General features: G+C 38.0%; 1 non-coding gene across 1 annotated transcript; it reads right to left on the reverse strand.

Moving 5' to 3' along the window:
* Nucleotides 1-563: 563 nt before the first annotated feature.
* On the reverse strand, nt 564-666 carry LOC139031150 (U6 spliceosomal RNA). Its single transcript, XR_011483556.1, has one exon. It is a non-coding gene; the product is annotated as a U6 spliceosomal RNA (small nuclear RNA).
* Between the last annotated feature and the right edge of the window lie 15018 nt (nt 667-15684).

Raw genomic sequence — 15684 nt, forward strand, 5'->3', positions numbered from 1 at the left:
GACAGTTATCCAATTGTTCTTTTATTTTCTGTTAAATAACATATTTTAATTGTATTTTTAAGTTGGAATGGCCATGCATTGGTAGGATAACTTGATATTTTCATAGGAAAGTTTATCCAGCATACAAATATAAGAATTGCCTAATAAGGAAAAAAAATAGACCAAAAGTGTAGATTATAAAGAGGAGTAATTTTAATGACATATATAACAAGAAGAAAGGATGTAAGCTACATCTCTGAGTCATTTGGCAAATCCTTATGTTAGCACACTGTTCTGTTAACCTTCAATAAAGAGTGTCAGTCAGTGAGTATCATTTTTTACAGGTTTTTTTCCCCTTTTCCATTAGCTTTTACTAATAAAAGAATCACAATTAGGTCATAAATAAATAGGCAAGTTATTAATTACATGATTTGAGGTTTAGGATGAAAACTTGTAAAACTTAGTTTGATATACAGCAAAGTTATACAACACACTAAAAGCAACTGTTTAGTATTTTTGCCTTGTGTGAACTGCCTGTAATGAAAAAGGAACAAACTTTTTAAGGATGGAAGATACAATAAAGAAGATATATGGAACGCTTCACAAATTTGCATGTCATCCTTACACAGGGGCCATGCTAATCTCTGTATCATTCCAATTTTAGTATATGTGCTGCTGAAGTCTTACAAGTTTTACAGTTCTCAAAATAAAACCTCTATAGTCACCTGGATTCATTATATAAATATTTTATTTTTAAGATACATTCTCAGACTTAATAAAAACATTATTTTGCTTACTGTTATCGTTGTTATCCCTCAATATGCTTGTTCCACTCACAAGCCCATGGTATTTGTATAGAAGCTGAGAAAGTGTCCAACTGTTGGTTTTTCTATAGTGGTTGACATTTGAGGTCTTTCTCATATTGTTAGTCTGTAAGTATGTACAAGATGCTACTGAGCTATCATAGCAGGGGAAAGTCAGATTCTTTTATCTTATTGTATACAAAAGCAGAGCAAAATTTCTTTTAGTTAAAGTTTGCCTAAAAATGCACAACCATAATTTATTCTAAGGGAGACAGCCATTCAAGTATGAGTCTGACCTACTATTACATTCTCAGCAGAAATAGACAAAATCTAGTCCTAGGGTCTTAGCTGGCCACTGGGTGCCATGCAAAATAGACTCTCAATCATTATAAATTCATAGAAGATTTAAAATACTAATTGTAGCTTCCAAGAATATTTGAGGAAGAAAAATAAACCTACTGGTGGGTGCAGACAAGGGCCAAATTTGTCCTCCTTTCCTTAAGGAAGGTTAAACTGCTACAAAACTATTTGACTTAACAAAAAATAATTTGGGGCTGAGCAAGTAGTTGCATGCAGCTTATTTTTAGTCAAAGCATATCCCCTTGAAACACTAGGGTTGAAATGGAAATGTTGATGCACTATTTAACACTTTAGGCCCTGGTGAGAGCAGGGAAAACAAATGTAATCCATTTTGTTAGCATGATGAAGTTATCATAATTAGGTAGTTGGTAAAGAAAGAAATCTATCAGGAGATTAAATTTCCTTCTCTTTAATGAAATCTGATGGTTAAATAAATGGATATGATGGGGTTCTGTCATCATGTACATTAAAAGAACCCTGCCAGATAGGTTGCTGCTATAATTCTGGCCAGATCTTTGTAACAAGCAGATTTTTTTTTTAATCCATTCCTGGCAACTCTTTCAACTTGCTGCTTTATGCAGTCCTTACTCAGAAATATTTCCCATTTAAATTAGATCTAGGGGGCAAACTGATATGTTGTTTCTCTATTGCAACCTAATTTTAACTCTTTGCTGCCTTTTCAAGAATACAGCAAATCCTAATGGGGACCTCTGTTGAAGGAGATAAGATAGCCCTAGAAAGAAGTGAGCAGTCCTGAGCCAAGTTATTTGGATTCTGAATTTCCAAAGGGATGGATTACATTCTCAAAGCTGCTGCAGTCAAGGCAGTTGCAGCAGCCAAAACGTATCCCTTCTTTCATTGCAACACAACCCAACCAGAAAGGCTTCCGAAGTAAATGGAGAGTGTCCATTCCCCAGTTATTAACACTGTGCTGAATTCAAACCCAGCCAAGGTAAAGGATTGCTTTTAAAATGTGAGATTGATAGGCCATTAGAATTCCACGTTTTTCAGTAATCTTCTATTAATATATATACTTTCTATCATTAAAAGAATGAGGGTTAAAAATATTTTATTTATAATTATCACATCTTTCTAAGAACAAAGAATATGACCATTTAGATAATCAGGATTAATCTTTATTTAATTTTGACATAAAATATAATTTATAAATAAGATTATATAAAATGAAACAACATTTATGTTACGCTCAATTCTTTTTACTTAATAATGCATGGGAAAATTCTGTCATCCATTGCTATTTTGATCTCCATGAAAACAACTGATCCAATATTCTAGATAATATAACTACTCCAATGAGCAAACCTGCAGTTTAATAATGTTCTTCAGTAATCTATATTTACTCAATTTTTATGCTCAGTTATGTCCAACTCTCTGTGACACCTGGGTTGTAGCCTGCTAGGGTCCTATGTCCATGGAATTTTCCAGGCAAGAATACTGGAATGGGCTGCCATTTCTTGTTACAGGGGATCTTTCCAACCCAGGGATCAAGCCTGAGTCTCTTTGGTCTCCTGCATTGGCAGGCAGTTTATTTACTAGTGCGCCACCTGGGAAATTCATTACTTATTATTAAATCTGTAGGGCTTTTCTTCTCACATTATTTATATTGCAATGATAATAATTGTAGCAAAATCTTTCTGCACATTCGTAGTCATTTTTTGTGCTATTTCTAGCAATATGATTGTTGTGCTGGTGAGTACATTTTGGAGGATTTTGATATGCAATGGCAAACTTCCCTGGAGGCAACTAATTGCTGTGTTCAAAACTTAGTTTGAATAATGTGACCAAGATGGTTAGTAGTCCTACAGAATCCATTTGCCTCAATGTTTTCTTTAGTAATAGAACCTTTTCCATTTAATTATAGCTTGGTTTTGACTACCCAAGTAGGTAAATTCAGCAGTGGACACAGGACTGGAAAAAGTCAGTTTTCATTCCAATCCCAAAGATGGGCAATGCCAAAGAATATTCAAACTACCATAGAGTTTCTCTCAATTTACACACTAGCAATGTAATGCTCAAGCCAGGCTTCAGCAATACGTGAAACGTGAACTTCCAGATGTTCAAGCTGGTTTTAGAAAAGGCAGAGGAACCAGAGATCAAATTGCAGACATCCGCTGGATCATCAAAAAAGCAATAGAGTTCCAGAAAAACATCTATTTCTGCTTTATTGACTATGCCAAAGCCTTTGTGTGGATCACAATAAACTGTGGAAAATTCTGAAAGAGGTGGGAATACCAGACCACCTGACCTGCCTCCTGAGAAACCTGTATGCAGGTCAGGAAGCAACAGTTAGAACTGGACATGGAGCAACAGACTGGTTCCAAATAGGAAAAGGAGTACATCAAGGCTGTATATTGTCACCCTGCTTATTTAACTTATATGCAGAGCACATCATGAGAAACGCTGGGCTGGAAGAAGCACAAGCTGGAATCAAGATTGTTGGGAGAAATATCAATAACCTCAGGTATGCAGATGATACCACCCTTATGGCAGAAAGTGAAGAGGAACTAAAAAGCCTCTTGATGAAAGTGGAAGAGGAGAGTGAAAAAGTTGCCTTAAAGCTCAACATTCAGAAAACTAAGATCATGGCATCCGGTCCCATCCCTTCATGGCAAACAGATGGGGAAACAGTGGAAACAGTGGCTGACTTTGTTTTTCTGGGCTCCAAAATCACTGCAGATGGTGACTGCAGCCATGAAATTAAAAGATGCTTGCTGCTTGGAAGAAAAGCTATGACAAACCTATAAAGAATATTAAAAAGCAGAGACATCACTTTGCTGACAAATGTCCATATAATCAAAACTATGGTTTTTCCAGTAGTCACGTACAGATGTGGGAGTTGGACCATAAAAAAGGTGAGTGCCAAAGAACTGATGCCTTCAAATTGTGGTGCTGGTGAAGGCTCTTGAGAGTCCTGTGGACTGTAAGGAGATCCTAAAGGAACCAGTCAATCCTAAAGGAAATCTACCTTGAACAGTCATTGGAAGAACTGATGTGAAGCTGAAGCTTCACTACTTTGGCCACCTGATGACATAGTGGAAGAGTGGACTCATTGGAAAAGACCCTGATGCCTGGAAAGATTGAGGGCAGAAAGAGAAGGGGGCAACAGAAGATGAGATGGTTGGATGGCATCACCGACTCAATGGACATGAATGTGAGCAAACTCTGGGTATAGTGAAGGACAGGAAGCCTGGTTTTACTGGTGTACTACAGTCTACATGGTTTCAAAGAGTTGGACACAATTGAGTGACTGAACACAACATTCAAATAGAAACTATAGTCTCATCCTTAGAATTAGATTGATCATATGACTTAAATCTGAAAGTGACATGTACGCCAAGTGACGCATGCAACTGCTGAGCCATGTCCAAAGGGAAACTCCTTGTCCTCCACTCACACTTCTCCTCCTGCTAGGGCTCAGCTTAGTTACAGCGCCGTCATGGACCAAGAAGATTTGGTAATGAAGGAACAAAGGAGATGTACCCCTCGTCTCAGAGCCAGGTCACGGAACAGAATAGCCCTGCATCTCAGACGTGTATGAGAGTGAAATAAACATTCTGTCTTGGTATAAATCACTGTTAAATCAGCCCAACTAGTACCCTGAATAATATAACTACTCCACTGGACAAACCTAAAATTTTTGGAAATTTGAAGCAGAATGGAAATGAGAAGGGGAACATAATGATCCATCTGTGAAAGCTGCTTATTTTCCTGAAACCACATATTTGTGTCATTAGATTTATAGTTGTCCTCCAGCAGGATACACTTCGTGCCTGTGGTTATAAGTGATGCAGCGGTTGCTGAAGCCCAACATTTCAAAAATGAGGATTTACAGAAAATCTGCCCTGTGCCTGAGGTTGCAGGAGACTGCTATTCTACCTTCAGAGTTTCTCTCCTAATATCTCAGTTATGAAGTCTTTTGTTTGATAAAGTTTTGGAATCTAAAGTTGAATTATTCTGGCTACATGTTATTTAGATCATTCCATATTTCCACTTCTGGATCATACCAATGAGACCATCTGTAAAATACATGAAATAAGAAAAGTCACTCATCTATCTCCCATTGTCAAGAAGTCCTCCACCCTGGTTTCAGCTTGCCTGTCCAAAACAGCCCTGAAAGGAAGTTTTGATACTGTGACCAATTTAACAAAATACGAACATCTTAATGGGCTTCAGTTAAAATATCCAGGTGATGTGCAATAATTGATCAATTTTAGAAGATGTTGACCAAGGAGAAACAGCCATTTAAAAACTTAGTGAAAGAAAGACCCAACACTGGTATTTTTACTGGAAGTCACTATGGTTTCAAGGAAAAGTTACCCAACTTCAAGGAAAATAAGTAGCCTGAATTTAGGACAAATATTTGGAAGCATTTAAAATGAATCTATTGGAAACAATAATAGCATGAAGAAGAGGGATAGTTAGTTGAAACTTTTGCAAAATTACTATTAGACTCATTTTTTTAAAGACATATTTCTAGTACTTATCTATCAATGTGATAAATTGTTTGCGAAAATGGCCACAACAATTGCTCTCATCTCTGTTCTCTGCTTGTGTTCAAGGTGACTTTGCAATTCCTCCCATGAAGAAGTGGAGTCTATTTCCCTTCCCTTTAATATAGGCTGGCCATGTAGCTTGCTTTGACCAACATTTGATAGAGTAATATAAGAGGCTGTCCAGTCTGTGTTCTTGTTCTCTTAGAAGTCAGATGCTCCAGAGGAAAGCCTGAGGGAGACTGCTGGAACTGTGGCACATCCCGACCAGCAGCTCCAGCCAGTTGCCAGTGAAGTGAGCGAAGCCCTCCAGGACCAACCAGCTGACCTGTCAACTGACTACGACAGCATGGCTGAGTCCAGCTGAAACCACGAGGAGGAGATGAGCTCTGCCAGCTGAGCCCCGCCCGCGTCGCCAATGCCCAGTATCGTTGGCAAATAAATGGGGTGTTTTAAAGCACCGAGTTTTGGGGCAGTAAAATATTCAGAAACAAATGCTGGGCCTCCTGCATTGCAGGTGGATTCTTTACCTGCTGAGCCGTCAGGGAGCCCCAGATAATTAATGAGTGTGCGTGCGTGCTCAGCCGTGTCTGAATCTGTGACCGCACGGACTGTAGCCTGCCAGCCTCCTCTGTCCGTGAGATTTCCTAGGCATGGATATGGAGTGGGATGCCATTTCCAGGGGATCTTCCAAACCCAGGCATCGAACCCACATCTCTTATGTCTCCTGCATTGGCAGGTGAATTCCTTACCACTAGTGCTACCTGGGAAGCCTCTAAATAATTAACACAGGTGACAAATTTTAAAATTAATTTATAATGCTTCTTAAGCCTCTTATCAAACAAATTAGTTAACAATATGAATTTACTTGAATGGAGATGTTTTCCTGTTGCTTAGAGAAAAAGATCCTTGCTGTATATTATCACCAACAATAAATATACTGTTACTGCAGAGATAGGCTAGTTCCTCGCAGCATAAATTGGGAAGGTTTGACTTCAGTTTGTGATAGATCTTTGCATGAATGACACTGTGTACAAGGCAGAGTTATTGGTCACCTCTTAATAAATGGCTTCAAATATACATCAATGATGGAAAAATTATTCTATAGATGAAGTCTGGTGCACATATTTTAAAAAATGTAGTTCAGTTTACCTGAGGATAACTGAAAGTTGCTTTGATTTACTGACTAATTAAACTTTTTCTTCAATGTAGCATAGTTATCCTTTGGGCCTGAAATTGTTTTGGTTTGGCATTTAGACTCATTGATATTTTTACACGATGATTTATGACTTATGAGGAAATTCGTTTGTAATATCAAAGCCTAAATTAGAGAAAATTTGGCAGCTTTCCAATTTGAAACTTTCTATATACAATGAAAGTCTTCAAGGCTGGAAAATCACTAAACAAAAATAGCATCTGGTGGTCCACACTGTATCTGTAAGATTGAGTGAGTGAGTGAAAGTCACTCAGTCATGTCTGACACTGTAACCCCATGGACTACACAGGCCATGGAATTCTCTAGGCCAGAACACTGGAGTGGGGAGCCATTCCCTTCTCCAGGGGATCGAAGCCAGGTCTCCCACATTGCAGGCTGATTCTTTCCCAGCTGAGCCACAAGGGAAGCCCCATCTGTAAGATCAGCGGGAAAAATTTCTCCCTATAGAAGGAATCTATCAGACAACCCTATTTATAGAAACAAAAATAACTCATCCATGTTCTTCGAGTTATAGCTCCTTAAAAATGATATCTCAGTATTTATTCCATATGCTCTCTGCATATATTCCAGAGAGCTAAAAAAGGTAACATGTCAGGTGACCTTGCATGGCTGAAAAGGTTCAGAAATGTTTCTTTGGAAAAATAATTGTTTTGTTTGTATTTACACATATGCTATTGTTTGGTAAAAGAAAGTAATGTGAAAAAATGCTCATCACTTTCTCAGCTGATTTTGTTTAAATATAGTTATCTGTAAAGTGAATGTCTGTAGTCCTGTTTCCCATTTATTTTCAAATTATGCAGGCTAGATTCTATTGAAGTCATGCTCTAAATCAGTCATCAAAAATAACTTTGAGATCCAAGTGGCTAATCATGTTTTATCTCTATTTTATATTAATTTCCTACTTATTCTTTTGTGACTTTCTTTTTTCTAACTTTTGAATTAACTTTAGACTTATAGAAAAATATTACAAATATTTCTTGTGTGATCTTCCCTAGATTTTCTATATTCTTAGTATTTTACCTACACTTTTACCCACTGCTGTTTAAATATGATGAACATAGATAGATAGATAAATAGAATAATTTACTTAGCCAGTTCAGAGTCAGTTGCAGCTATAATATGTCCTTTCCCCGTAAATACTTCAATGTTCATTTCCTAAAAAGTGACACTTCTTTTCATAATTGCAATAGTTAATTAAATTAGGAATTGCTCTTTTTTGGTTTATTCTAAAATCATTTTTTTTCAAGTAGTATATTGCTTCTTCAAGGAGTACTTGTCTGTTTCTTATCTTAAATTCAGAGTTCATACAAACCTCAGAGTTCATCAAAGCATAAACTACTCCATTTGAAGCAATTTACTTTAGCATTTTAAAGATTAACTTACAGCTTCATCAGAAAATTAAATTATAAATTGAATGATAAATTAATTACTTTATTTACAAAACCAATTAATTATAATGGCATACATTTTTTTGAAGCCTTGCTGCATTTGAGGTACCTTGTATTTTACATAGCTTTATTATTTAATCAGAATAAGAATATATAACCAGTACTTGTCATTTTTAAGCACTATGTTAAACACATTACAAGGATACAAATCAAATAAAATGGCAAATACTTATGAACCTTTTCTTCTATTTCAGAATTCAGAAGGAAATGCTTTACATATAACGCTTATTCAATCTTTCTAACATTATGGTGAGGATACTGTTATCATTTCTATTTTACAGATGAGGAAGCTCAGACTACAGAGAAATTAACACCTTAATGGTAATTGTTAATATATCTATTTGAAGGAGGGGAAAACCTGAAACTGGAATAAGTTGTTACTTATCTGTATTAGTTTTCCAGGGCTACTGTGACAAATGGCCAAAAACTGGGCAACTTCAAACAGAATTTTATTCTCTCATAGTTCTGAAAGCTGGAGATCTGAAGTCAGTGTCTGCAGACCCAAGCTGAAGACCCTAGGGGAAAATCTATTTAATGCCTTTCTCTTAAGTGGCTGATGTTGTTGCGAATCCTAGGCTTGAAGGAGCATCACTCCAATATCTGACCCTGTCTTCACATGGCATTGTTCTCTCTGCATGTCTGTCTCTGTGTCTCTTTTTAAAAGAAATCAGTCATGTCGCATTGCATGTGTGCCGAGTCCCTTCAGTCGTGTCTGACTCTTTGCAACCCCGTGGACCCACCAGGCCCCTCTTTCCATGGCATTCTCCAGGCAAGAATGCTGGAGTGGGTTGCCATGCCCTCCTCCAGGGGGTCTTCTTGACCCAGGGGTAAAACTCCAATCTCTGAAGTCTCCTGCATCGGCAGGGGGGTTCTTACCACTAGCTGCCACCTGTGAAGCCCATATTGCATTAGGAATCACCCTAATAATTCCATTTTAATGATGTCTTCAGAGATCCTAATCCCCAAAAAAGTTGTGCCTGACTCTTTGCGACCTCGTCGACTATACACTCCATGGCATTTTCCAGGACAGAATACTGGAGTGGGTAGCCTTTCCCTTCTCCAGAGGGATCTCCCCAACCCAGGGATAGAACCCATGTCTCCCACATTGTGGGCAGACTCTTTACCAGCTGAGCCACAGGGGAAGCCCAGAATACTGGAGCCGGTAGGCTATCTGTTCTCTAGCAGATCTTCCCGACCCAGGAATCAAACCTGGGTCCCCTGCATTGCAGGGGGATTCTTTACCAACTGAGCTACCAGGGAAGCCCATCCATCCCCCAAAGAGGTCACATTGAAATGTACAAGAAGTTAGGACTGCAACATATGCAGGACCTACATGTTGACCAACATTTTGACTTGCAACATTACCCCAGCATTCGAACACAGGCTTATCTGACTGCAAAGCCCACATTTTAAATCATTCTGTTCTGTGCAGCATAGAAGACTTGAGTCACATTTAGTTCTACCAGTTAACTAAATTATTAATGACTGTGCAATGATCAATTAAAATAATTTTTAATAATTTATAATTTAGATACTGCTTGAAAAATACACAGAAAACTATTTAAAAAGTGGATACTTGAATTTGATTCATTTGAATTATAATATTTTTTAAATTAAATAATACTTTTATACATAAAAAGTTCATTTATTTCTGTTGCTACCAATACAATATCCCATTCTTAAAGAAAATTCTATATCTAAACCAAAAAAAATAAATAAATAAAATAAAATAAAAAGAAAATTCTATATCTAAACCATTTTGCTTGCCTCTGCTTACTAAAATATTTTTATGTCCTTGAATAGAATTGTGTCATTTATTTATATAGGTTCTGAACTTTCTTTTAAATTTTATTTTATTAAAAATTCTAGCTTTATTACTTTAAATTTAATATTTACTCACATCTTTTTACAATTTATATAGATGTAAAATTTGTTTCTTAATCTTTCAATATAGAATCTTACAACTAGTTATTATCATATATAAAAAAATCTTCAGTATTTATTTTGTACTTTATCTAACTGTACTTACCTAGTAATTTTATCTAATAATTTTAAGCACAATTAAAATTGTGCTTAAATTGCTCTATAAGCTCAGCCATAAAAAATCTGCCTGCAATGCAGGAGACCCAGATTCAATCCTTGGGTTGGGAAGATCTTCTGGAGAAGGAAATGCAAACCCACTCCAGTATTCTTGCCTGGGAAACCCCATGGACAGAGGAGCCTGGTGGGCTACAGTCCATGGAGTCACAAAAGAGTTGGACACGACTTAGTGACTAAACAACAAAAACACAAAAATATTAACACTATTGACAATTAATTTCTCTAATTTGGGGCATTACATTTATTTTTATGCGTTCTTAAATATCTGTACTATACAGAAGAGCTTTAATCTTAACTGAACAATTAAATCTACAGTATTTATCTTATTCCAGCTTAATCACATGCACTGTAGACATTCATGTACATCAGGAGCTTCACAGCTTGTTCCCACTATATTTTCTTCCAGCATAATACATCCTACATGCTACAGACAGAATAACCTTGGTAAAGCTCAGATGTGGTCAGATCGCTTCCTTGCTAAATGTCATTCTATGATTTGCCATTGCTGTAAAAAATATTGCTTGTGAACTGCTTTGAACAAAGGAATAACCAACCAAAAAAAATCATACCAAATAATGTTTAGAAGATGATGGAAAGAAGACTCTTGTGAGTAATATGAAAACAGAGTAAAAATGACTCAAGAACCATGAATTCAAGGCATTAATTCAAATATGAAAAATTAATCAATTTTACTAATGTTATCTTTATTTTGGCAGAAATTTTGCATCTAGTTTAACAACTGAAATTGGTCTTTAATTTCCTTTTCTTGCCCTGGGCCAATTTTCCTTTTAAAATTTGTATTAGCTTCAGTTCAGTTCAGGTGCTCAGTCATGTCTGATTCTTTGCGACCCCATGAATCACAGCACTCCAGGCCTCCCTGTCCATCGCCAACTCCTGGAGTTTACCCAAACTCAAGTCCGTTGAGTCGGTGATGCCATCTAGCCGTCTCATCTTCTGTCGTCCCCTTCTCCTCCTGCCCCCAATCCCTCCCAGCATCAGGGTCTTTTCCAATGAGTCAGCTCTTCGCATCAGGTGGCCAAAGGATTGGAGTTTCAGCTTCAGCATCAGTTCTTCCAATGAACACTCACGACTGATTTCCTTTAGGATGGACTGGTTGGATCTCCTTGAAGTCCAAGGGACTCTCAAGAGTCTTCTCTAACACCACAGTTCAAAAGCATCAATTTTTCGGCACTCAGCTTTCTTTATAGTCCAATTCTCACATCCATACATGACCACTGGAAAACCATAGCTTTGACCAGATGGACCTTTGTTGGCAAAGTAATGTCTCTGCTTTTTAATATGCTATCTAGGTTGGTCATAACTTTCCTTACAAGGAGTAAGTGTCTTTTAATTTCATGGCTGCAATCACCATCTGCAGTAATTTTGGAGCCCCCAAAAATTAAGTCTGACACCGTTTCCCCATCTATTTTCCATGAAGTGATGGGACCAGATGCCATGATGTTAGTTTTCTGAATGTTGAGCCTTAAGCCAACTTTTTCACTCTCCTCTTTCACTTTCATCAAGAGGCTCTTTAGTTCTTCTTCACTTTCTGCTGTAAGGGTGGTGTTATCTGCATATCTGAGGTTATTGATATTTCTCCCAACAATCTTGATTCCAGCTTGTGCTTCTTCCAGCCTAGCATTTCTCATGATGTACTCTGTATATAAGTTAAATAAGCAGGGTGACAATATACAGCCTTGATGTACTCCTTTTCCTATTTAGATAGATAAGATGGAAATATAGATATTTTATCTATTTTGTTACCTTTCTTAGTCCTGCTAGACATTTATCAACTTTATTTTTTTTCTAAAGAACCAGCTTTTAATATTGATGCTATTATTGGGCTATGTTTCCTGATCCCTGTGCTTAAACTATCCTCTAGATTTTTCATTTCAGCTTCCATGATACTGCTGGCAATAATCTTAGTTATTCCTCTAAAATCAAGATTTAAGTGTCACCATTATTATTGCTATTAAGTTTTATAGTCACACATTTTATGTCCATCACTTAAATCTGTGTGATCTTGGGCAAGTTATTTAAAGTTTCTAAGCCTATAATTCCTCATCTTAATATAGATAATTCTAGTAGTTATAGAGTGGCTATGACAATTAAAATAATAAGTGCTTACAAAATGTAACAAAGAAAAGATGACACAGTTCAGTACTGTGTACATAATGTGTATAGAATACGTACTGTGTACAGAAATGTACTCCACTGAAGCCTAGCTATCAGAGTTCTAGTTTCAGATTGTTTCTTTACCTTGTTGCATTCATCTGTAAAATGAATTGGACTACAGGAACTTGAAAATGTCTTTAGCTCTAAAACTGTATGAATCATCTTAACGCAATCCAGAAATCTTGGAATAAAACAATACAAAAGGATTTAAAGTGCTTAGCACAGTGCTAACACTGATTAAAGTTTCTCATATAATGGTGGTGATGTTGATGAAGATGATAATTCTGTTAATGATATGATGTTGTGCCTATTTCAATCAGGCACAACATTTTGGATCTTTTACTTGTGTTATTGGAATTTATATTTCAATGAGTCATTCTGCATATTTCCATGAATATTTACTTATAAGAACTTACAAGAAAAATAAGCCTTTAATTCTGGTGCATTTCTTTTACTTAGTCTAAATATTCTTCATGGCCTACTTCAGGCAATTCTTCCCATATACTTTCAAATAAGTTTTAATGTCTTATCATTTATGTACTATGGTTTATCTTGAGATTAATGAGGTAATGTCTAAAAAGAACTGAATTCTTTGGAGGACATACAAAGTCAGAGTCCAAATCGTGTCAGGAATTATGTTTGTGTTTATAAACTAGATAGGTGTCTTTTCTACTTCATAGAGTGTGAGTTACCAAGAACTCAGTACTGTTATGCGAAGAGTTACCATCATGAGGAAAGTGGAAAGGGCAAAACCACAGGGGCTGAAGGAAGGAGAGAAACAATGGGACCTAGTTAGAAAGAGTGGAGGCCAAAGTGCCGAAGCAAAGCAGACTTTAAGAGCAGCACAAGGAGGCAGGGCCATCGTGTTTAGCAGCTGCGTGTGACACACCATTCACCCATCACTCTCCTCAAAACATGTTCCTTACTTTGACTCGAAGAGGAAACTTTTGCCTGGCTCTTTTCCTCTCATCTCTATGTTATCGTGGTTCCGCTGTTGGCCCTCCTTCATCTTCTTGACCTCTAAATGTAAGACAGTTCCAGCATTCAGTCATTGGCCCTCTCGTCTATCTTCATATCCTCCATTAATGATCTCATACAGACTCCTGGCTTTAAATATCATCTATATGCTAATAACTCCAAACTTTCTCCAGCTTGGGTCTCTTTTCTGGAATCTACACTTGTATATTGACTGCCCGTTTGACATTTCTACTTGAATGTCTAAGATGCATCTCAAATTTAGCATGTCTAAAACATGAACTTTGAGTAACTTCACCCCACTCCGGCCCTGGTCTTTTGAAAACCTCCTTTCATAATCTGATATCTCGGTACATGGCCAATCATCTCTCTTCAGCTCAGGCTCCAGTTTCTAGTCATTCCTGGTCCCTCTGTTTTCCATCAAACTCCATGTCCAACTTAACAACAAATGGTTGCTGAAGGTAAATCCAAAATCTGAGCTCTGCTTAGCACCACCAGTTCTACCTCCTTGAGGTGTTATAATCATCTCCTAACTGGACTCCCTGCTTCTATCCTTACTTTTGCTGTAAGGCCTCAAATAGTGTGTTCGACAGAATCCAGATTTGATTGAGCATTTCTGACTATATGTCATGTGGTATTTTATAATGTATCTCTAGCATGGCTAGTATCCCTCCAGGAACTATTATTCAAAAGATGTTTAATTCTTTGCAGATGGTATAGCCTTACTCCAGAACCCCAGGGAACGTCAATGTAATTTTCTCACTAAGTTTTATACAAGCCTTACATAGCATATTTTCTTATCACAGATATACCTAAGACCACAGGGTCTATTATATTAGATGATCCAAGCATGAGGAACTCTTACAACCAATCTGGAAGTCTAGACCTGCTACAGAGCCTTTTCCTGTTCTGTGTGTTCCTCAAACTTTGCAGCTCTCCACGTCACTGTCTGATGGCCAAGACTCTCCAGGTATGGCCCCATCGCACGTGGAATATCCTCCTGTGTGCTAGGAGGTATGAGATGCATCCACTGGCCTTTATTTTGGAAGGATTTTTTGGAATTCTGCAAACCACTGGATCCCTAAGAATTTTATTATAGATCTTAATAATATTATCTTAACTCTCTGTAGTTCATGTCCCAGCCTCTGATGTTAATGGGACTTTCCAAGGCCTCCGACATTCTTGCTATTAGTTGCTTATCTTGTCTGATTAAGATGATGCCATCAGTACAGTAGACCCATGAGATGTTCTCCTGGCTGCAGAACCAACATCCAACACCCAGCACTACAGAGTCTTTGTTGCCGTTTAGTCGCTCAGTCGTGCCTGACTCTTTTGTGGCCCCGTGGACTGTAGCCCACCAGGCTCCTCTGTCCATGGGGTTTCCCAGGCAAGGAGACTGGAGTGGGTTGCCATCTCCTTCTCCTGGGAATCTTCTGGACCCAGGGAATGAGCCCAGGCCTCCTCCTTGGCAGGAGTCTTCTTCACCACTGAGCCACGGGGAAGCCCCACGGCAGAGCTACTGGTCTCTGCTTCCTCCTGAGTCCTGCCGTCACACATATTCCAGGCCCTGTGGTTTGGTTTTGTTCATGGTATCATTCCTTTCCGCTCTCAGGAGGCCCAGGACATCTCTGGACTGGTTACATGTGGATCTGACCTACCTGTTGGTCTAACGGTCAGAAAGGAACACTAAGGAAAGCCCTGAGAGGGGAGGGGTTGTCTTGTGGGGACACGCACGTGCTTTCTAGAAAGGGTGAAACACCTGCCTTAGTCAGAAAGGGAGATTCGCCTTGTCAGGCTCAGTGGATTCCCTGGCTTTTGGAAGCCAAGATTTCCAAGTGTGTGAATCCTCAGGGTGTGTCAGTTTCAAAGTGCGTCAGCGTATGTCCTCATCATACATTTTAGAGTTGCATGACAGCCTTGTACTAGAAATCCACCCACCACAGGCAATAGGATCCTTATGCCCAGGAGAGCAGGTAATCTAGCTCTAAAATCTGATCCTTGCTTCTTCCTTCTCAGATCTCTCCAGGAAGCGAAAGGAGACTAGATCACAAGAATTTCCATTAGAAAGTGCTCTAAGGGTCAGTGCTTTTGGGATAAAGCAAGAGAAAGGATCTGGC

Source organism: Odocoileus virginianus, chromosome 25 (genome assembly GCF_023699985.2).
Source record: "Odocoileus virginianus isolate 20LAN1187 ecotype Illinois chromosome 25, Ovbor_1.2, whole genome shotgun sequence".
Taxonomy (NCBI): Eukaryota; Metazoa; Chordata; class Mammalia; order Artiodactyla; family Cervidae; genus Odocoileus; species Odocoileus virginianus.